The sequence below is a fragment of the Brienomyrus brachyistius genome, chromosome 2, assembly GCF_023856365.1.
Source record: "Brienomyrus brachyistius isolate T26 chromosome 2, BBRACH_0.4, whole genome shotgun sequence".
In the NCBI taxonomy this organism is placed as follows: domain Eukaryota; kingdom Metazoa; phylum Chordata; class Actinopteri; order Osteoglossiformes; family Mormyridae; genus Brienomyrus; species Brienomyrus brachyistius.
The window spans coordinates 35,487,536-35,506,956 of NC_064534.1; the positions used below are offsets into that span (position 1 = coordinate 35,487,536).

The following is a 19,421-nucleotide window of genomic DNA, read 5'->3' on the forward strand; positions in this document are numbered from 1 at the left end:
GATAAAGAGACAGCTTTTTACACACAGTTTTAAACAAAGTACTGATATTATTCCTCTTCAACTGACCGCTTTGTTTTCTATGCAAAAACCACTTCGCCACAGAAGACTCGATATTATTGGCATAGCAAGTTCTGCTCTTCTCCTTTCAAAACTTGCTAAAAGCTGTATTTAAAAGAACAGATTGGCCGGGGTAATTCACACCCTTCAATTCCAGCTTAATGTTTAGGTTAGTGGGAATCACAGAGGAATTAGGGATGGAAACTTCTTTGCTGGTGGTAGAAGCGGTCTGGTGAATTTTTAGAGAGAAGAGGCCGTCGATGTTTGAATGTAGAAAATAGGTCTGGCTGCAGCCTGCAGTATGGACTTGTTGGTGTGTGTAGCTCCCAGTGTTCTGACAGCGCGACGTTTTGGGGAAGCATGTGATTCAGCAGCTACCAGTGGGCTTCGTGCGGCGGAGATTTTGTGGCTGTTAGCGGAGTTGATAACAGAGGGTCGTTAAGAGAAGCCTGCATGCAGTAGGCAAAGGAGTAATGTTTGCCGGCGGGGGACGTGCGGCGATTAACCTGTGCGGTAGTGAAAAGGAGTTAAAAAGAAGGAAGTGTGCGGATGCGGAAAGAATGGAATAATTGTGGTAGGCTGCCGGCTGAGTAGTTTGGTGAATGTTTGGTGTGGGTCCGGCGCTGCCGATTGGATGGTGGTGCTGCAGTGTGAGTCAGATAAAAAAAAAAAAAACCAGGAGTAGGATCCAATGGGACTAACTGGCATGTATAGACGCGTGTAATGCAAAAGGGCTGTTTTTGGTAGCATCTTTCGCTTACGGCCATACCACCCTGAACACGCCCGATCTCGTCTGATCTCGGAAGCTAAGCAGGGTAGGTTCTGGTTAGTACTTGGATGGGAGACCTACTGGGATAACCCTGTGCTGTAAGCTTTTCTCACTTTTACTTTATACAGGGGGCGCTCCACTTCACGATTAATTTAAATCTATCACTCCCCTTCCATTTTACTATTTTATATATATATTTTTTTTTCTCTCATTCATAAAGGCAGCTTTTACACACCGTTTTACTCTAAATACTTCCTGGTAATTCTAGGTGCTGTAAGCTGTTCGTGCCTTTATTCCACCAGGGCGCGATCTTCTCACAAACTTGAAGACTGTCACTCCCCATTCACGTTTTACAACTTATTGTTAATGATAAAGAGACAGCTTTTTACACACAGTATTAAACAAAGTACTGATATTATTCCTCTTCAACTGACCGCTTTGTTTTCTATGCAAAAACCACTTCGCCATAGAAGACTCGATATTATTGGCATAGCAAGTTCTGCTCTTCTCCTTTCAAAACTTGCTAAAAGCTGTATTTAAAAGAACAGATTGGCCGGGGTAATTCACACCCTTCAATGCCAGCTTAATGTTTAGGTTAGTGGGAATCACAGAGGAATTAGGGATGGAAACTTCTTTGCTGGTGGTAGAAGCGGTCTGGTGAATTTTTAGAGAGAAGAGGCCGTCGATGTTTGAATGTAGAAAATAGTTCTGGCTGCAGCCTGCAGTATGGACTTGTTGGTGTGTGTAGCTCCCAGTGTTCTGACAGCGCGGCGTTTTGGGGAAGCATGTGATTCAGCAGCTACCAGTGGGCTTCGTGCGGCGGAGATTTTGTGGCTGTTAGCGGAGTTGATAACAGAGGGTCGTTAAGAGAAGCCTGCATGCAGTAGGCAAAGGAGTAATGTTTGCCGGCGGGGGACGTGCGGCGATTAACCTGTGCGGTAGTGAAAAGGAGTTAAAAAGAAGGAAGTGTGCGGATGCGGAAAGAATGGAATAATTGTGGTAGGCTGCCGGCTGAGTAGTTTGGTGAATGTTTGGTGTGGGTCCGGCGCTGCCGATTGGATGGTGGGGCTGCAGTGTGAGTCAGATAAAAAAAAAAAAAAGAACATTAGTAGGATCCAATGGGACCAACTGGCATGTATAGAGGCATGTAATGCAAAAGGGCTGTTTTGGGTAGCATCTCTCACTTACGGCCATACCACCCTGAACACGCCCGATCTCGTCTGATCTCGGAAGCTAAGCAGTGTAGGGTCTGGTTTGTACTTGGATGGGAGACCACCTGGGAATGCCAGGTGCTGTAAGCGTTTCTCACTTTTACTTTATACAGGGGGCGCTCCACTTCACGATTAATTTAAATCTATCACTCCCCTTCCATTTTACTATTTTACATATATATATATATATATATATATATATATATATATATATATGTATATATATATATTTTTTTTTTTTTTTTTTTTTTTTTTTCTCTCATTCATAAAGGCAGCTTTTAGAAACCGTTTTACTCTAAATACTTCCTGGTAATTCTAGGTGCTGTAAGCTGTTCGTGCCTTTATTCCACCAGGGCGCGATCTTCTCACAAACTTGAAGACTGTCACTCCCCATTCACGTTTTACAACTTATTGTTAATGATAAAGAGACAGCTTTTTACACACAGTTTTAAACAAAGTACTGATATTATTCCTCTTCAACTGACCGCTTTGTTTTCTATGCAAAAACCACTTCGCCACAGAAGACTCGATATTATTGGCATAGCAAGTTCTGCTCTTCTCCTTTCAAAACTTGCTAAAAGCTGTATTTAAAAGAAGAGATTGGCCGGGGTAATTCACACCCTTCAATGCCAGCTTAATGTTTAGGTTAGTGGGAATCACAGAGGAATTAGGGATGGAAACTTCTTTGCTGGTGGTAGAAGCGGTCTGGTGAATTTTTAGAGAGAAGAGGCCGTCGATGTTTGAATGTAGAAAATAGTTCTGGCTGCAGCCTGCAGTATGGACTTGTTGGTGTGTGTAGCTCCCAGTGTTCTGACAGCGCGACGTTTTGGGGAAGCATGTGATTCAGCAGCTACCAGTGGGCTTCGTGCGGCGGAGATTTTGTGGCTGTTAGCGGAGTTGATAACAGAGGGTCGTTAAGAGAAGCCTGCATGTAGTAGGCAAAGGAGTAATGTTTGCCGGCGGGGGACGTGCGGCGATTAACCTGTGCGGTAGTGAAAAGGAGTTAAAAAGAAGGAAGTGTGTGGATGCGGAAAGAATGGAATAATTGTGGTAGGCTGCCGGCTGAGTAGTTTGGTGAATGTTTGGTGTGGGTCCGGCGCTGCCGATTGGATGGTGGGGCTGCAGTGTGAGTCAGATAAAAAAAAAAAAAACCAGGAGTAGGATCCAATGGGACTAACTGGCATGTATAGACGCGTGTAATGCAAAAGGGCTGTTTTTGGTAGCATCTCTCGCTTACGGCCATACCACCCTGAACACGCCCGATCTCGTCTGATCTCGGAAGTCAAGCAGGGTAGGGTCTGGTTAGTACTTGGATGGGAGACCTCCTGGGAATACCAGGTGCTGTAAGCTTTTCTCACTTTTACTTTATACAGGGGGCGCTCCACTTCACGATTAATTTAAATCTATCACTCCCCTTCCATTTTACTATTTTATATATATATTTTTTTTTTTTTCTCTCATTCCTAAAGGCAGCTTTTAGAAACCGTTTTACTCTAAATACTTCCTGGTAATTCTAGGTGCTGTAAGCTGTTCGTGCCTTTATTCCACCAGGGCGCGATCTTCTCACAAACTTGAAGACTGTCACTCCCCATTCACGTTTTACAACTTATTGTTAATGATAAAGAGACAGCTTTTTACACACAGTTTTAAACAAAGTACTGATATTATTCCTCTTCAACTGACCGCTTTGTTTTCTATGCAAAAACCACTTCGCCACAGAAGACTCGATATTATTGGCATAGCAAGTTCTGCTCTTCTCCTTTCAAAACTTGCTAAAAGCTGTATTTAAAAGAACAGATTGGCCGGGGTAATTCACACCCTTCAATGCCAGCTTAATGTTTAGGTTAGTGGGAATCACAGAGTAATTTGGGATGGAAACTTCTTTGCTGGTGGTAGAAGCGGTCTGGTGAATTTTTAGAGAGAAGAGGCCGTCGATGTTTGAATGTAGAAAATTGTTCTGGCTGCAGCCTGCAGTATGGACTTGTTGGTGTGTGTAGCTCCCAGTGTTCTGACAGCGCAACGTTTTGGGGAAGCATGTGATTCAGCAGCTACCAGTGGGCTTCATGCGGCGGAGATTTTGTGGCTGTTAGCGGAGTTGATAACAGAGGGTCGTTAAGAGAAGCCTGCATGCAGTAGGCAAAGGAGTAATGTTTGCTGGAGGGGACGTGCGGCGATTAACCTGTGCGGTAGTGAAAAGGAGTTAAAGAGAAGGAAGTGTGCGGATGCGGAAAGAATGGAATAATTGTGGTAGGCTGCCGGCTGAGTAGTTTGGTGAATGTTTGGTGTGGGTCCGGCGCTGCCGATTGGATGGTGGGGCTGCAGTGTGAGTCAGATAAAAAAAAAAAAAAAAAACATTAGTATGATCCAATGGGACCAACTGCCATGTATAGAGGCGTGTGATGCAAAAGGGCTGTTTTTGGTGGCATCTCTCGCTTATGGCCATGCCAGCCTGAACACGCCCGATCTCATCCGATCTCGGAAGCCAATCAGGGTAGGGTCTGGTTAGTACTTGGATGGGAGACCTCCTGGGAATACCAGGTGCTGTAAGCTTTTCTCACTTTTACTTTATACAGGGGGCACTCCACTTCACGATTAATTTAAATCTATCACTCCCCTTACGTTTTACTATTTTATATATATATTTTTATTTTCTCTCTTTCATAAAGGCAGCTTTTACACACCGTTTTACTCTAAATACTGCCTGGTAATTCTAGGTGCTGTAAGCTCTTCGTGCCTTTATTCCACCAGGGCGCGATCTTCTCACAAACTTGAAGACTGTCACTCAGCATTCACGTATTACAACTTATTGTTAATGATAAAGAGACAGCTTTTTACACACAGTTTTAAACAAAGTACTGATATTATTCCTCTTCAACTGACCGCTTTCTTTTCTATGCAAAAACCACTTCGCCACAGAAGACTCGATATTATTGGCATAGCAAGTTCTGCTCTTCTCCTTTCAAAACTTGCTAAAAGCTGTATTTAAAAGAACAGATTGGCCGGGGTAATTCACACCCTTCAATGCCAGCTTAATGTTTAGGTTAGTGGGAATCACAGAGGAATTAGGGATGGAAACTTCTTTGCTGGTGGTAGAAGCGGTCTGGTGAATTTTTAGAGAGAAGAGGCCGTCGATGTTTGAATGTAGAAAATTGTTCTGGCTGCAGCCTGCAGTATGGACTTGTTGGTGTGTGTAGCTCCCAGTGTTCTGACAGCGCGACGTTTTGGGGAAGCATGTGATTCAGCAGCTACCAGTGGGCTTTGTGCGGCGGAGATTTTGTGGCTGTTAGCGGAGTTGATAACAGAGGGTCGTTAAGAGAAGCCTGCATGCAGTAGGCAAAGGAGTAATGTTTGCCGGCGGGGGACGTGTGGCGATTAACCTGTGCGGTAGTGAAAAGGAGTTAAAAAGAAGGAAGTGTGCGGATGCGGAAAGAATGGAATAATTGTGGTAGGCTGCCGGCTGAGTAGTTTGGTGAATGTTTGGTGTGGGTCCGGCGCTGCCGATTGGATGGTGGGGCTGCAGTGTGAGTCAGATAAAAAAAAAAAAAACCAGGAGTAGGATCCAATGGGACTAATTGGCATGTATAGACGCGTGTAATGCAAAAGGGCTGTTTTTGGTAGCATCGTTCGCTTACGGCCATACCACCCTGAACACGCCCGATCTCGTCTGATCTCGGAAGCTAAGCAGGGTAGGTTCTGGTTAGTACTTGGATGGGAGACCACCTGGGAATACCAGGTGCAGTAAGCTTTTCTCACTTTTACTTTATACAGGGGCCGCTCCACTTCACGATTAATTTAAATCTATCACTCCCCTTCCATTTTACTATTTTATATATATATATTTTTTTCTCTCATTCATAAAGGCAGCTTTTACACACCGTTTTACTCTAAATACTTCCTGGTAATTCTAGGTGCTGTAAGCTGTTCGTGCCTTTATTCCACCAGGGCGCGATCTAATCACAAACTTGAAGACTGTCACTCCCCATTCACGTTTTACAACTTATTGTTAATGATAAAGAGACAGCTTTTTACACACAGTTTTAAACAAAGTACTGATATTATTCCTCTTCAACTGACCGCTTTGTTTTCTATGCAAAAACCACTTCGCCACAGAAGACTCGATATTATTGGCATAGCAAGTTCTGCTCTTCTCCTTTCAAAACTTGCTAAAAGCTGTATTTAAAAGAACAGATTGGCCGGGGTAATTCACACCCTTCAATTCCAGCTTAATGTTTAGGTTAGTGGGAATCACAGAGGAATTAGGGATGGAAACTTCTTTGATGGTGGTAGAAGCGGTCTGGTGAATTTTTAGAGAGAAGAGGCCGTCGATGTTTGAATGTAGAAAATAGGTCTGGCTGCAGCCTGCAGTATGGACTTGTTGGTGTGTGTAGCTCCCAGTGTTCTGACAGCGCGACGTTTTGGGGAAGCATGTGATTCAGCAGCTACCAGTGGGCTTTGTGCGGCGGAGATTTTGTGGCTGTTAGCGGAGTTGATAACAGAGGGTCGTTAAGAGAAGCCTGCATGCAGTAGGCAAAGGAGTAATGTTTGCCGGCGGGGGACGTGTGGCGATTAACCTGTGCGGTAGTGAAAAGGAGTTAAAAAGAAGGAAGTGTGCGGATGCGGAAAGAATGGAATAATTGTGGTAGGCTGCCGGCTGAGTAGTTTGGTGAATGTTTGGTGTGGGTCCGGCGCTGCCGATTGGATGGTGGGGCTGCAGTGTGAGTCAGATAAAAAAAAAAAAAACCAGGAGTAGGATCCAATGGGACTAATTGGCATGTATAGACGCGTGTAATGCAAAAGGGCTGTTTTTGGTAGCATCGTTCGCTTACGGCCATACCACCCTGAACACGCCCGATCTCGTCTGATCTCGGAAGCTAAGCAGGGTAGGTTCTGGTTAGTACTTGGATGGGAGACCACCTGGGAATACCAGGTGCTGTAAGCTTTTCTCACTTTTACTTTATACAGGGGCCGCTCCACTTCACGATTAATTTAAATCTATCACTCCCCTTCCATTTTACTATTTTATATATATATATTTTTTTCTCTCATTCATAAAGGCAGCTTTTACACACCGTTTTACTCTAAATACTTCCTGGTAATTCTAGGTGCTGTAAGCTGTTCGTGCCTTTATTCCACCAGGGCGCGATCTAATCACAAACTTGAAGACTGTCACTCCCCATTCACGTTTTACAACTTATTGTTAATGATAAAGAGACAGCTTTTTACACACAGTTTTAAACAAAGTACTGATATTATTCCTCTTCAACTGACCGCTTTGTTTTCTATGCAAAAACCACTTCGCCACAGAAGACTCGATATTATTGGCATAGCAAGTTCTGCTCTTCTCCTTTCAAAACTTGCTAAAAGCTGTATTTAAAAGAACAGATTGGCCGGGGTAATTCACACCCTTCAATTCCAGCTTAATGTTTAGGTTAGTGGGAATCACAGAGGAATTAGGGATGGAAACTTCTTTGCTGGTGGTAGAAGCGGTCTGGTGAATTTTTAGAGAGAAGAGGCCGTCGATGTTTGAATGTAGAAAATAGGTCTGGCTGCAGCCTGCAGTATGGACTTGTTGGTGTGTGTAGCTCCCAGTGTTCTGACAGCGCGACGTTTTGGGGAAGCATGTGATTCAGCAGCTACCAGTGGGCTTCGTGCGGCGGAGATTTTGTGGCTGTTAGCGGAGTTGATAACAGAGGGTCGTTAAGAGAAGCCTGCATGCAGTAGGCAAAGGAGTAATGTTTGCCGGCGGGGGACGTGCGGCGATTAACCTGTGCGGTAGTGAAAAGGAGTTAAAAAGAAGGAAGTGTGCGGATGCGGAAAGAATGGAATAATTGTGGTAGGCTGCCGGCTGAGTAGTTTGGTGAATGTTTGGTGTGGGTCCGGCGCTGCCGATTGGATGGTGGTGCTGCAGTGTGAGTCAGATAAAAAAAAAAAAAAACCAGGAGTAGGATCCAATGGGACTAACTGGCATGTATAGACGCGTGTAATGCAAAAGGGCTGTTTTTGGTAGCATCTTTCGCTTACGGCCATACCACCCTGAACACGCCCGATCTCGTCTGATCTCGGAAGCTAAGCAGGGTAGGTTCTGGTTAGTACTTGGATGGGAGACCTACTGGGATAACCCTGTGCTGTAAGCTTTTCTCACTTTTACTTTATACAGGGGGCGCTCCACTTCACGATTAATTTAAATCTATCACTCCCCTTCCATTTTACTATTTTATATATATTTTTTTTTTTCTCTCATTCATAAAGGCAGCTTTTACACACCGTTTTACTCTAAATACTTCCTGGTAATTCTAGGTGCTGTAAGCTGTTCGTGCCTTTATTCCACCAGGGCGCGATCTTCTCACAAACTTGAAGACTGTCACTCCCCATTCACGTTTTACAACTTATTGTTAATGATAAAGAGACAGCTTTTTACACACAGTATTAAACAAAGTACTGATATTATTCCTCTTCAACTGACCGCTTTGTTTTCTATGCAAAAACCACTTCGCCATAGAAGACTCGATATTATTGGCATAGCAAGTTCTGCTCTTCTCCTTTCAAAACTTGCTAAAAGCTGTATTTAAAAGAACAGATTGGCCGGGGTAATTCACACCCTTCAATGCCAGCTTAATGTTTAGGTTAGTGGGAATCACAGAGGAATTAGGGATGGAAACTTCTTTGCTGGTGGTAGAAGCGGTCTGGTGAATTTTTAGAGAGAAGAGGCCGTCGATGTTTGAATGTAGAAAATAGTTCTGGCTGCAGCCTGCAGTATGGACTTGTTGGTGTGTGTAGCTCCCAGTGTTCTGACAGCGCGGCGTTTTGGGGAAGCATGTGATTCAGCAGCTACCAGTGGGCTTCGTGCGGCGGAGATTTTGTGGCTGTTAGCGGAGTTGATAACAGAGGGTCGTTAAGAGAAGCCTGCATGCAGTAGGCAAAGGAGTAATGTTTGCCGGCGGGGGACGTGCGGCGATTAACCTGTGCGGTAGTGAAAAGGAGTTAAAAAGAAGGAAGTGTGCGGATGCGGAAAGAATGGAATAATTGTGGTAGGCTGCCGGCTGAGTAGTTTGGTGAATGTTTGGTGTGGGTCCGGCGCTGCCGATTGGATGGTGGGGCTGCAGTGTGAGTCAGATAAAAAAAAAAAAAAGAACATTAGTAGGATCCAATGGGACCAACTGGCATGTATAGAGGCATGTAATGCAAAAGGGCTGTTTTGGGTAGCATCTCTCACTTACGGCCATACCACCCTGAACACGCCCGATCTCGTCTGATCTCGGAAGCTAAGCAGTGTAGGGTCTGGTTTGTACTTGGATGGGAGACCACCTGGGAATGCCAGGTGCTGTAAGCGTTTCTCACTTTTACTTTATACAGGGGGCGCTCCACTTCACGATTAATTTAAATCTATCACTCCCCTTCCATTTTACTATTTTACATATATATATATATATATATATATATATATATATATATATATATATATATATATATTTTTTTTTTTTTTTTTTTTTTTTTTTTCTCTCATTCATAAAGGCAGCTTTTAGAAACCGTTTTACTCTAAATACTTCCTGGTAATTCTAGGTGCTGTAAGCTGTTCGTGCCTTTATTCCACCAGGGCGCGATCTTCTCACAAACTTGAAGACTGTCACTCCCCATTCACGTTTTACAACTTATTGTTAATGATAAAGAGACAGCTTTTTACACACAGTTTTAAACAAAGTACTGATATTATTCCTCTTCAACTGACCGCTTTGTTTTCTATGCAAAAACCACTTCGCCACAGAAGACTCGATATTATTGGCATAGCAAGTTCTGCTCTTCTCCTTTCAAAACTTGCTAAAAGCTGTATTTAAAAGAACAGATTGGCCGGGGTAATTCACACCCTTCAATGCCAGCTTAATGTTTAGGTTAGTGGGAATCACAGAGGAATTAGGGATGGAAACTTCTTTGCTGGTGGTAGAAGCGGTCTGGTGAATTTTTAGAGAGAAGAGGCCGTCGATGTTTGAATGTAGAAAATAGTTCTGGCTGCAGCCTGCAGTATGGACTTGTTGGTGTGTGTAGCTCCCAGTGTTCTGACAGCGCGACGTTTTGGGGAAGCATGTGATTCAGCAGCTACCAGTGGGCTTCGTGCGGCGGAGATTTTGTGGCTGTTAGCGGAGTTGATAACAGAGGGTCGTTAAGAGAAGCCTGCATGTAGTAGGCAAAGGAGTAATGTTTGCCGGCGGGGGACGTGCGGCGATTAACCTGTGCGGTAGTGAAAAGGAGTTAAAAAGAAGGAAGTGTGTGGATGCGGAAAGAATGGAATAATTGTGGTAGGCTGCCGGCTGAGTAGTTTGGTGAATGTTTGGTGTGGGTCCGGCGCTGCCGATTGGATGGTGGGGCTGCAGTGTGAGTCAGATAAAAAAAAAAAAAACCAGGAGTAGGATCCAATGGGACTAACTGGCATGTATAGACGCGTGTAATGCAAAAGGGCTGTTTTTGGTAGCATCTCTCGCTTACGGCCATACCACCCTGAACACGCCCGATCTCGTCTGATCTCGGAAGTCAAGCAGGGTAGGGTCTGGTTAGTACTTGGATGGGAGACCTCCTGGGAATACCAGGTGCTGTAAGCTTTTCTCACTTTTACTTTATACAGGGGGCGCTCCACTTCACGATTAATTTAAATCTATCACTCCCCTTCCATTTTACTATTTTATATATATATATTTTTTTTTTTCTCTCATTCCTAAAGGCAGCTTTTAGAAACCGTTTTACTCTAAATACTTCCTGGTAATTCTAGGTGCTGTAAGCTGTTCGTGCCTTTATTCCACCAGGGCGCGATCTTCTCACAAACTTGAAGACTGTCACTCCCCATTCACGTTTTACAACTTATTGTTAATGATAAAGAGACAGCTTTTTACACACAGTTTTAAACAAAGTACTGATATTATTCCTCTTCAACTGACCGCTTTGTTTTCTATGCAAAAACCACTTCGCCACAGAAGACTCGATATTATTGGCATAGCAAGTTCTGCTCTTCTCCTTTCAAAACTTGCTAAAAGCTGTATTTAAAAGAACAGATTGGCCGGGGTAATTCACACCCTTTAATGCCAGCTTAATGTTTAGGTTAGTGGGAATCACAGAGTAATTTGGGATGGAAACTTCTTTGCTGGTGGTAGAAGCGGTCTGGTGAATTTTTAGAGAGAAGAGGCCGTCGATGTTTGAATGTAGAAAATTGTTCTGGCTGCAGCCTGCAGTATGGACTTGTTGGTGTGTGTAGCTCCCAGTGTTCTGACAGCGCAACGTTTTGGGGAAGCATGTGATTCAGCAGCTACCAGTGGGCTTCATGCGGCGGAGATTTTGTGGCTGTTAGCGGAGTTGATAACAGAGGGTCGTTAAGAGAAGCCTGCATGCAGTAGGCAAAGGAGTAATGTTTGCTGGAGGGGACGTGCGGCGATTAACCTGTGCGGTAGTGAAAAGGAGTTAAAGAGAAGGAAGTGTGCGGATGCGGAAAGAATGGAATAATTGTGGTAGGCTGCCGGCTGAGTAGTTTGGTGAATGTTTGGTGTGGGTCCGGCGCTGCCGATTGGATGGTGGGGCTGCAGTGTGAGTCAGATAAAAAAAAAAAAAAAAAACATTAGTATGATCCAATGGGACCAACTGCCATGTATAGAGGCGTGTGATGCAAAAGGGCTGTTTTTGGTGGCATCTCTCGCTTATGGCCATGCCAGCCTGAACACGCCCGATCTCATCCGATCTTGGAAGCCAATCAGGGTAGGGTCTGGTTAGTACTTGGATGGGAGACCTCCTGGGAATACCAGGTGCTGTCAGCTTTTCTCACTTTTACTTTATACAGGGGGCACTCCACTTCACGATTAATTTAAATCTATCACTCCCCTTACGTTTTACTATTTTATATATATATTTTTATTTTCTCTCTTTCATAAAGGCAGCTTTTACACACCGTTTTACTCTAAATACTGCCTGGTAATTCTAGGTGCTGTAAGCTCTTCGTGCCTTTATTCCACCAGGGCGCGATCTTCTCACAAACTTGAAGACTGTCACTCAGCATTCACGTATTACAACTTATTGTTAATGATAAAGAGACAGCTTTTTACACACAGTTTTAAACAAAGTACTGATATTATTCCTCTTCAACTGACCGCTTTCTTTTCTATGCAAAAACCACTTCTCCACAGAAGACTCGATATTATTGGCATAGCAAGTTCTGCTCTTCTCCTTTCAAAACTTGCTAAAAGCTGTATTTAAAAGAACAGATTGGCCGGGGTAATTCACACCCTTCAATGCCAGCTTAATGTTTAGGTTAGTGGGAATCACAGAGGAATTAGGGATGGAAACTTCTTTGCTGATGGTAGTAGCGGTCTGGTGAATTTTTAGAGAGAAGAGGCCGTCGATGTTTGAATGTAGAAAATTGTTCTGGCTGCAGCCTGCAGTATGGACTTGTTGGTGTGTGTAGCTCCCAGTGTTCTGACAGCGCGACGTTTTGGGGAAGCATGTGATTCAGCAGCTACCAGTGGGCTTCGTGCGGCGGAGATTTTGTGGCTGTTAGCGGAGTTGATAACAGAGGGTCGTTAAGAGAAGCCTGCATGCAGTAGGCAAAGGAGTAATGTTTGCCGGCGGGGGACGTGCGGCGATTAACCTGTGCGGTAGTGAAAAGGAGTTAAAAAGAAGGAAGTGTGCGGATGCGGAAAGAATGGAATAATTGTGGTAGGCTGCCGGCTGAGTAGTTTGGTGAATGTTTGGTGTGGGTCCGGCGCTGCCGATTGGATGGTGGTGCTGCAGTGTGAGTCAGATAAAAAAAAAAAAACCAGGAGTAGGATCCAATGGGACTAACTGGCATGTATAGACGCGTGTAATGCAAAAGGGCTGTTTTTGGTAGCATCGTTCGCTTACGGCCATACCACCCTGAACACGCCCGATCTCGTCTGATCTCGGAAGCTAAGCAGGGTAGGTTCTGGTTAGTACTTGGATGGGAGACCACCTGGGAATACCAGGTGCTGTAAGCTTTTCTCACTTTTACTTTATACAGGGGCCGCTCCACTTCACGATTAATTTAAATCTATCACTCCCCTTCCATTTTACTATTTTATATATATATATTTTTTTCTCTCATTCATAAAGGCAGCTTGTACACACCGTTTTACTCAAAATACTTCCTGGTAATTCTAGGTGCTGTAAGCTGTTCGTGCCTTTATTCCACCAGGGCGCGATCTTCTCACAAACTTGAAGACTGTCACTCCCCATTCACGTTTTACAACTTATTGTTAATGATAAAGAGACAGCTTTTTACACACAGTATTAAACAAAGTACTGATATTATTCCTCTTCAACTGACCGCTTTGTTTTCTATGCAAAAACCACTTCGCCATAGAAGACTCGATATTATTGGCATAGCAAGTTCTGCTCTTCTCCTTTCAAAACTTGCTAAAAGCTGTATTTAAAAGAACAGATTGGCCGGGGTAATTCACACCCTTCAATGCCAGCTTAATGTTTAGGTTAGTGGGAATCACAGAGGAATTAGGGATGGAAACTTCTTTGCTGGTGGTAGAAGCGGTCTGGTGAATTTTTAGAGAGAAGAGGCCGTCGATGTTTGAATGTAGAAAATAGTTCTGGCTGCAGCCTGCAGTATGGACTTGTTGGTGTGTGTAGCTCCCAGTGTTCTGACAGCGCGGCGTTTTGGGGAAGCATGTGATTCAGCAGCTACCAGTGGGCTTCGTGCGGCGGAGATTTTGTGGCTGTTAGCGGAGTTGATAACAGAGGGTCGTTAAGAGAAGCCTGCATGCAGTAGGCAAAGGAGTAATGTTTGCCGGCGGGGGACGTGCGGCGATTAACCTGTGCGGTAGTGAAAAGGAGTTAAAAAGAAGGAAGTGTGCGGATGCGGAAAGAATGGAATAATTGTGGTAGGCTGCCGGCTGAGTAGTTTGGTGAATGTTTGGTGTGGGTCCGGCGCTGCCGATTGGATGGTGGGGCTGCAGTGTGAGTCAGATAAAAAAAAAAAAAAAGAACATTAGTAGGATCCAATGGGACCAACTGGCATGTATAGAGGCATGTAATGCAAAAGGGCTGTTTTGGGTAGCATCTCTCACTTACGGCCATACCACCCTGAACACGCCCGATCTCGTCTGATCTCGGAAGCTAAGCAGTGTAGGGTCTGGTTTGTACTTGGATGGGAGACCACCTGGGAATGCCAGGTGCTGTAAGCTTTTCTCACTTTTACTTTATACAGGGGGCGCTCCACTTCACGATTAATTTAAATCTATCACTCCCCTTCCATTTTACTATTTTACATATATATATATATATATATATATTTTTTTTTTTTTTATTTTTTTTTTTTTTCTCTCATTCATAAAGGCAGCTTTTAGAAACCATTTTACTCTAAATACTTCCTGGTAATTCTAGGTGCTGTAAGCTGTTCGTGCCTTTATTCCACCAGGGCGCGATCTTCTCACAAACTTGAAGACTGTCACTCCCCATTCACGTTTTACAACTTATTGTTAATGATAAAGAGACAGCTTTTTACACACAGTTTTAAACAAAGTACTGATATTATTCCTCTTCAACTGACCGCTTTGTTTTCTATGCAAAAACCACTTCGCCACAGAAGACTCGATATTATTGGCATAGCAAGTTCTGCTCTTCTCCTTTCAAAACTTGCTAAAAGCTGTATTTAAAAGAACAGATTGGCCGGGGTAATTCACACCCTTCAATGCCAGCTTAATGTTTAGGTTAGTGGGAATCACAGAGGAATTAGGGATGGAAACTTCTTTGCTGGTGGTAGAAGCGGTCTGGTGAATTTTTAGAGAGAAGAGGCCGTCGATGTTTGAATGTAGAAAATAGTTCTGGCTGCAGCCTGCAGTATGGACTTGTTGGTGTGTGTAGCTCCCAGTGTTCTGACAGCGCGACGTTTTGGGGAAGCATGTGATTCAGCAGCTACCAGTGGGCTTCGTGCGGCGGAGATTTTGTGGCTGTTAGCGGAGTTGATAACAGAGGGTCGTTAAGAGAAGCCTGCATGTAGTAGGCAAAGGAGTAATGTTTGCCGGCGGGGGACGTGCGGCGATTAACCTGTGCGGTAGTGAAAAGGAGTTAAAAAGAAGGAAGTGTGTGGATGCGGAAAGAATGGAATAATTGTGGTAGGCTGCCGGCTGAGTAGTTTGGTGAATGTTTGGTGTGGGTCCGGCGCTGCCGATTGGATGGTGGGGCTGCAGTGTGAGTCAGATAAAAAAAAAAAAAAACCAGGAGTAGGATCCAATGGGACTAACTGGCATGTATAGACGCGTGTAATGCAAAAGGGCTGTTTTTGGTAGCATCTCTCGCTTACGGCCATACCACCCTGAACACGCCCGATCTCGTCTGATCTCGGAAGTCAAGCAGGGTAGGGTCTGGTTAGTACTTGGATGGGAGACCTCCTGGGAATACCAGGTGCTGTAAGCTTTTCTCACTTTTACTTTATACAGGGGGCGCTCCACTTCACGATTAATTTAAATCTATCACTCCCCTTCCATTTTACTATTTTATATATATATTTTTTTTTTTTTCTCTCATTCCTAAAGGCAGCTTTTAGAAACCGTTTTACTCTAAATACTTCCTGGTAATTCTAGGTGCTGTAAGCTGTTCGTGCCTTTATTCCACCAGGGCGCGATCTTCTCACAAACTTGAAGACTGTCACTCCCCATTCACGTTTTACAACTTATTGTTAATGATAAAGAGACAGCTTTTTACACACAGTTTTAAACAAAGTACTGATATTATTCCTCTTCAACTGACCGCTTTGTTTTCTATGCAAAAACCACTTCGCCACAGAAGACTCGATATTATTGGCATAGCAAGTTCTGCTCTTCTCCTTTCAAAACTTGCTAAAAGCTGTATTTAAAAGAACAGATTGGCCGGGGTAATTCACACCCTTCAATGCCAGCTTAATGTTTAGGTTAGTGGGAATCACAGAGGAATTAGGGATGGAAACTTCTTTGCTGGTGGTAGAAGCGGTCTGGTGAATTTTTAGAGAGAAGAGGCCGTCGATGTTTGAATGTAGAAAATTGTTCTGGCTGCAGCCTGCAGTATGGACTTGTTGGTGTGTGTAGCTCCCAGTGTTCTGACAGCGCGACGTTTTGGGGAAGCATGTGATTCAGCAGCTACCAGTGGGCTTCGTGCGGCGGAGATTTTGTGGCTGTTAGCGGAGTTGATAACAGAGGGTCGTTAAGAGAAGCCTACATGCAGTAGGCAAAGGAGTAATGTTTGCCGGCGGGGGACGTGCGGCGATTAACCTGTGCGGTAGTGAAAAGGAGTTAAAAAGAAGGAAGTGTGCGGATGCGGAAAGAATGGAATAATTGTGGTAGGCTGCCGGCTGAGTAGTTTGGTGAATGTTTGGTGTGGGTCCGGCGCTGCCGATTGGATGGTGGGGCTGCAGTGTGAGTCAGATAAAAAAAAAAAAAGAGGAGTAGGATCCAATGGGACTAACTGGCATGTATAGACGCGTGTAATGCAAAAGGGCTGTTTTTGGTAACATCTCTCGCTTACGGCCATACCACCCTGAACACGCCCGATCTCGTCTGATCTCGGAAGCTAAGCAGGGTAGGGTCTGGTTAGTACTTGGATGGGAGACCACCTGGGAATACCAGGTGCTGTAAGCTTTTCTCACTTTTACTTTATACAGGGGGCGCTCCACTTCACGATTAATTTAAATCTATCACTCCCCTTCCATTTTACTATTTTATATATATATTTTTTTTTTTCTCTCATTCCTAAAGGCAGCTTTTAGAAACCGTTTTACTCTAAATACTTCCTGGTAATTCTAGGTGCTGTAAGCTGTTCGTGCCTTTATTCCACCAGGGCGCGATCTTCTCACAAACTTGAAGACTGTCACTCCCCATTCACGTTTTACAACTTATTGTTAATGATAAAGAGACAGCTTTTTACACACAGTTTTAAACAAAGTACTGATATTATTCCTCTTCAACTGACCGCTTTGTTTTCTATGCAAAAACCACTTCGCCACAGAAGACTCGATATTATTGGCATAGCAAGTTCTGCTCTTCTCCTTTCAAAACTTGCTAAAAGCTGTATTTAAAAGAACAGATTGGCCGGGGTAATTCACACCCTTCAATGCCAGCTTAATGTTTAGGTTAGTGGGAATCACAGAGGAATTAGGGATGGAAACTTCTTTGCTGGTGGTAGAAGCGGTCTGGTGAATTTTTAGAGAGAAGAGGCCGTCGATGTTTGAATGTAGAAAATTGTTCTGGCTGCAGCCTGCAGTATGGACTTGTTGGTGTGTGTAGCTCCCAGTGTTCTGACAGCGCGACGTTTTGGGGAAGCATGTGATTCAGCAGCTACCAGTGGGCTTCGTGCGGCGGAGATTTTGTGGCTGTTAGCGGAGTTGATAACAGAGGGTCGTTAAGAGAAGCCTACATGCAGTAGGCAAAGGAGTAATGTTTGCCGGCGGGGGACGTGCGGCGATTAACCTGTGCGGTAGTGAAAAGGAGTTAAAAAGAAGGAAGTGTGCGGATGCGGAAAGAATGGAATAATTGTGGTAGGCTGCCGGCTGAGTAGTTTGGTGAATGTTTGGTGTGGGTCCGGCGCTGCCGATTGGATGGTGGGGCTGCAGTGTGAGTCAGATAAAAAAAAAAAAAAGAGGAGTAGGATCCAATGGGACTAACTGGCATGTATAGACGCGTGTAATGCAAAAGGGCTGTTTTTGGTAGCATCTCTCGCTTACGGCCATACCACCCTGAACACGCCCGATCTCGTCTGATCTCGGAAGTCAAGCAGGGTAGGGTCTGGTTAGTACTTGGATGGGAGACCTCCTGGGAATACCAGGTGCTGTAAGCTTTTCTCACTTTTACTTTATACAGGGGGCGCTCCACTTCACGATTAATTTAAATCTATCACTCCCCTTCCATTTTACTATTTTATATATATATATTTTTTTTTTTCTCTCATTCCTAAAGGCAGCTTTTAGAAACCGTTTTACTCTAAATACTTCCTGGTAATTCTAGGTGCTGTAAGCTGTTCGTGCCTTTATTCCACCAGGGCGCGATCTTCTCACAAACTTGAAGACTGTCACTCCCCATTCACGTTTTACAACTTATTGTTAATGATAAAGAGACAGCTTTTTACACACAATTTTAAACAAAGTACTGATATTATTCCTCTTCAACTGACCGCTTTGTTTTCTATGCAAAAACCACTTCGCCACAGAAGACTCGATATTATTGGCATAGCAAGTTCTGCTCTTCTCCTTTCAAAACTTGCTAAAAGCTGTATTTAAAAGAACAGATTGGCCGGGGTAATTCACACCCTTCAATGCCAGCTTAATGTTTAGGTTAGTGGGAATCACAGAGGAATTAGGGATGGAAACTTCTTTGCTGGTGGTAGAAGCGGTCTGGTGAATTTTTAGAGAGAAGAGGCCGTCGATGTTTGAATGTAGAAAATTGTTCTGGCTGCAGCCTGCAGTATGGACTTGTTGGTGTGTGTAGCTCCCAGTGTTCTGACAGCGCGACGTTTTGGGGAAGCATGTGATTCAGCAGCTACCAGTGGGCTTCGTGCGGCGGAGATTTTGTGGCTGTTAGCGGAGTTGATAACAGAGGGTCGTTAAGAGAAGCCTACATGCAGTAGGCAAAGGAGTAATGTTTGCCGGCGGGGGACGTGCGGCGATTAACCTGTGCGGTAGTGAAAAGGAGTTAAAAAGAAGGAAGTGTGCGGATGCGGAAAGAATGGAATAATTGTGGTAGGCTGCCGGCTGAGTAGTTTGGTGAATGTTTGGTGTGGGTCCGGCGCTGCCGATTGGATGGTGGGGCTGCAGTGTGAGTCAGATAAAAAAAAAAAAAAGAGGAGTAGGATCCAATGGGACTAACTGGCATGTATAGACGCGTGTAATGCAAAAGGGCTGTTTTTGGTAACATCTCTCGCTTACGGCCATACCACCCTGAACACGCCCGATCTCGTCTGATCTCGGAAGCTAAGCAGGGTAGGGTCTGGTTAGTACTTGGATGGGAGACCACCTGGGAATACCAGGTGCTGTAAGCTTTTCTCACTTTTACTTTATACAGGGGGCGCTCCACTTCACGATTAATTTAAATCTATCACTCCCCTTCCATTTTACTATTTTATATATATATTTTTTTTTTTCTCTCATTCCTAAAGGCAGCTTTTAGAAACCGTTTTACTCTAAATACTTCCTGGTAATTCTAGGTGCTGTAAGCTGTTCGTGCCTTTATTCCACCAGGGCGCGATCTTCTCACAAACTTGAAGACTGTCACTCCCCATTCACGTTTTACAACTTATTGTTAATGATAAAGAGACAGCTTTTTACACACAGTTTTAAACAAAGTACTGATATTATTCCTCTTCAACTGACCGCTTTGTTTTCTATGCAAAAACCACTTCGCCACAGAAGACTCGATATTATT

The 19,421-nt window shown here is 44.1% G+C and overlaps 15 non-coding genes and 1 pseudogene across 15 annotated transcripts; all 16 read left to right on the top strand.

The window, feature by feature from the left end:
• The first annotated feature begins 812 nt into the window (after positions 1-812).
• On the top strand, positions 813-931 carry LOC125731274 (5S ribosomal RNA). The gene has a single exon (XR_007391560.1). It is a non-coding gene; the product is annotated as a 5S ribosomal RNA (ribosomal RNA).
• A 1,077-nt stretch (positions 932-2,008) lies between these two features.
• Positions 2,009-2,127, top strand: LOC125737204 (5S ribosomal RNA). The gene has a single exon (XR_007396471.1). It is a non-coding gene; the product is annotated as a 5S ribosomal RNA (ribosomal RNA).
• A 1,141-nt stretch (positions 2,128-3,268) lies between these two features.
• On the top strand, positions 3,269-3,387 carry LOC125731465 (5S ribosomal RNA). Its single transcript, XR_007391621.1, has one exon. It is a non-coding gene; the product is annotated as a 5S ribosomal RNA (ribosomal RNA).
• Positions 3,388-4,468: 1,081 nt separating this feature from the next.
• Positions 4,469-4,587, top strand: LOC125737011 (5S ribosomal RNA). Its single transcript, XR_007396278.1, has one exon. It is a non-coding gene; the product is annotated as a 5S ribosomal RNA (ribosomal RNA).
• Positions 4,588-5,663: 1,076 nt separating this feature from the next.
• On the top strand, positions 5,664-5,782 carry LOC125735473 (5S ribosomal RNA). The gene has a single exon (XR_007394769.1). It is a non-coding gene; the product is annotated as a 5S ribosomal RNA (ribosomal RNA).
• A 1,075-nt stretch (positions 5,783-6,857) lies between these two features.
• LOC125733642 (5S ribosomal RNA) lies at positions 6,858-6,976 on the top strand. The gene has a single exon (XR_007392980.1). It is a non-coding gene; the product is annotated as a 5S ribosomal RNA (ribosomal RNA).
• A 1,076-nt stretch (positions 6,977-8,052) lies between these two features.
• Positions 8,053-8,171, top strand: LOC125731275 (5S ribosomal RNA). The gene has a single exon (XR_007391561.1). It is a non-coding gene; the product is annotated as a 5S ribosomal RNA (ribosomal RNA).
• A 1,077-nt stretch (positions 8,172-9,248) lies between these two features.
• LOC125737205 (5S ribosomal RNA) lies at positions 9,249-9,367 on the top strand. The gene has a single exon (XR_007396472.1). It is a non-coding gene; the product is annotated as a 5S ribosomal RNA (ribosomal RNA).
• Positions 9,368-10,509: 1,142 nt separating this feature from the next.
• LOC125731477 (5S ribosomal RNA) lies at positions 10,510-10,628 on the top strand. The gene has a single exon (XR_007391622.1). It is a non-coding gene; the product is annotated as a 5S ribosomal RNA (ribosomal RNA).
• Positions 10,629-11,709: 1,081 nt separating this feature from the next.
• On the top strand, positions 11,710-11,828 carry LOC125731564 (5S ribosomal RNA; annotated as a pseudogene).
• A 1,075-nt stretch (positions 11,829-12,903) lies between these two features.
• LOC125733643 (5S ribosomal RNA) lies at positions 12,904-13,022 on the top strand. The gene has a single exon (XR_007392981.1). It is a non-coding gene; the product is annotated as a 5S ribosomal RNA (ribosomal RNA).
• Positions 13,023-14,100: 1,078 nt separating this feature from the next.
• LOC125736637 (5S ribosomal RNA) lies at positions 14,101-14,219 on the top strand. Its single transcript, XR_007395912.1, has one exon. It is a non-coding gene; the product is annotated as a 5S ribosomal RNA (ribosomal RNA).
• Positions 14,220-15,331: 1,112 nt separating this feature from the next.
• Positions 15,332-15,450, top strand: LOC125731488 (5S ribosomal RNA). Its single transcript, XR_007391624.1, has one exon. It is a non-coding gene; the product is annotated as a 5S ribosomal RNA (ribosomal RNA).
• A 1,077-nt stretch (positions 15,451-16,527) lies between these two features.
• LOC125735361 (5S ribosomal RNA) lies at positions 16,528-16,646 on the top strand. Its single transcript, XR_007394657.1, has one exon. It is a non-coding gene; the product is annotated as a 5S ribosomal RNA (ribosomal RNA).
• Positions 16,647-17,722: 1,076 nt separating this feature from the next.
• LOC125731500 (5S ribosomal RNA) lies at positions 17,723-17,841 on the top strand. The gene has a single exon (XR_007391625.1). It is a non-coding gene; the product is annotated as a 5S ribosomal RNA (ribosomal RNA).
• A 1,078-nt stretch (positions 17,842-18,919) lies between these two features.
• On the top strand, positions 18,920-19,038 carry LOC125735372 (5S ribosomal RNA). The gene has a single exon (XR_007394668.1). It is a non-coding gene; the product is annotated as a 5S ribosomal RNA (ribosomal RNA).
• Positions 19,039-19,421: the final 383 nt, after the last annotated feature.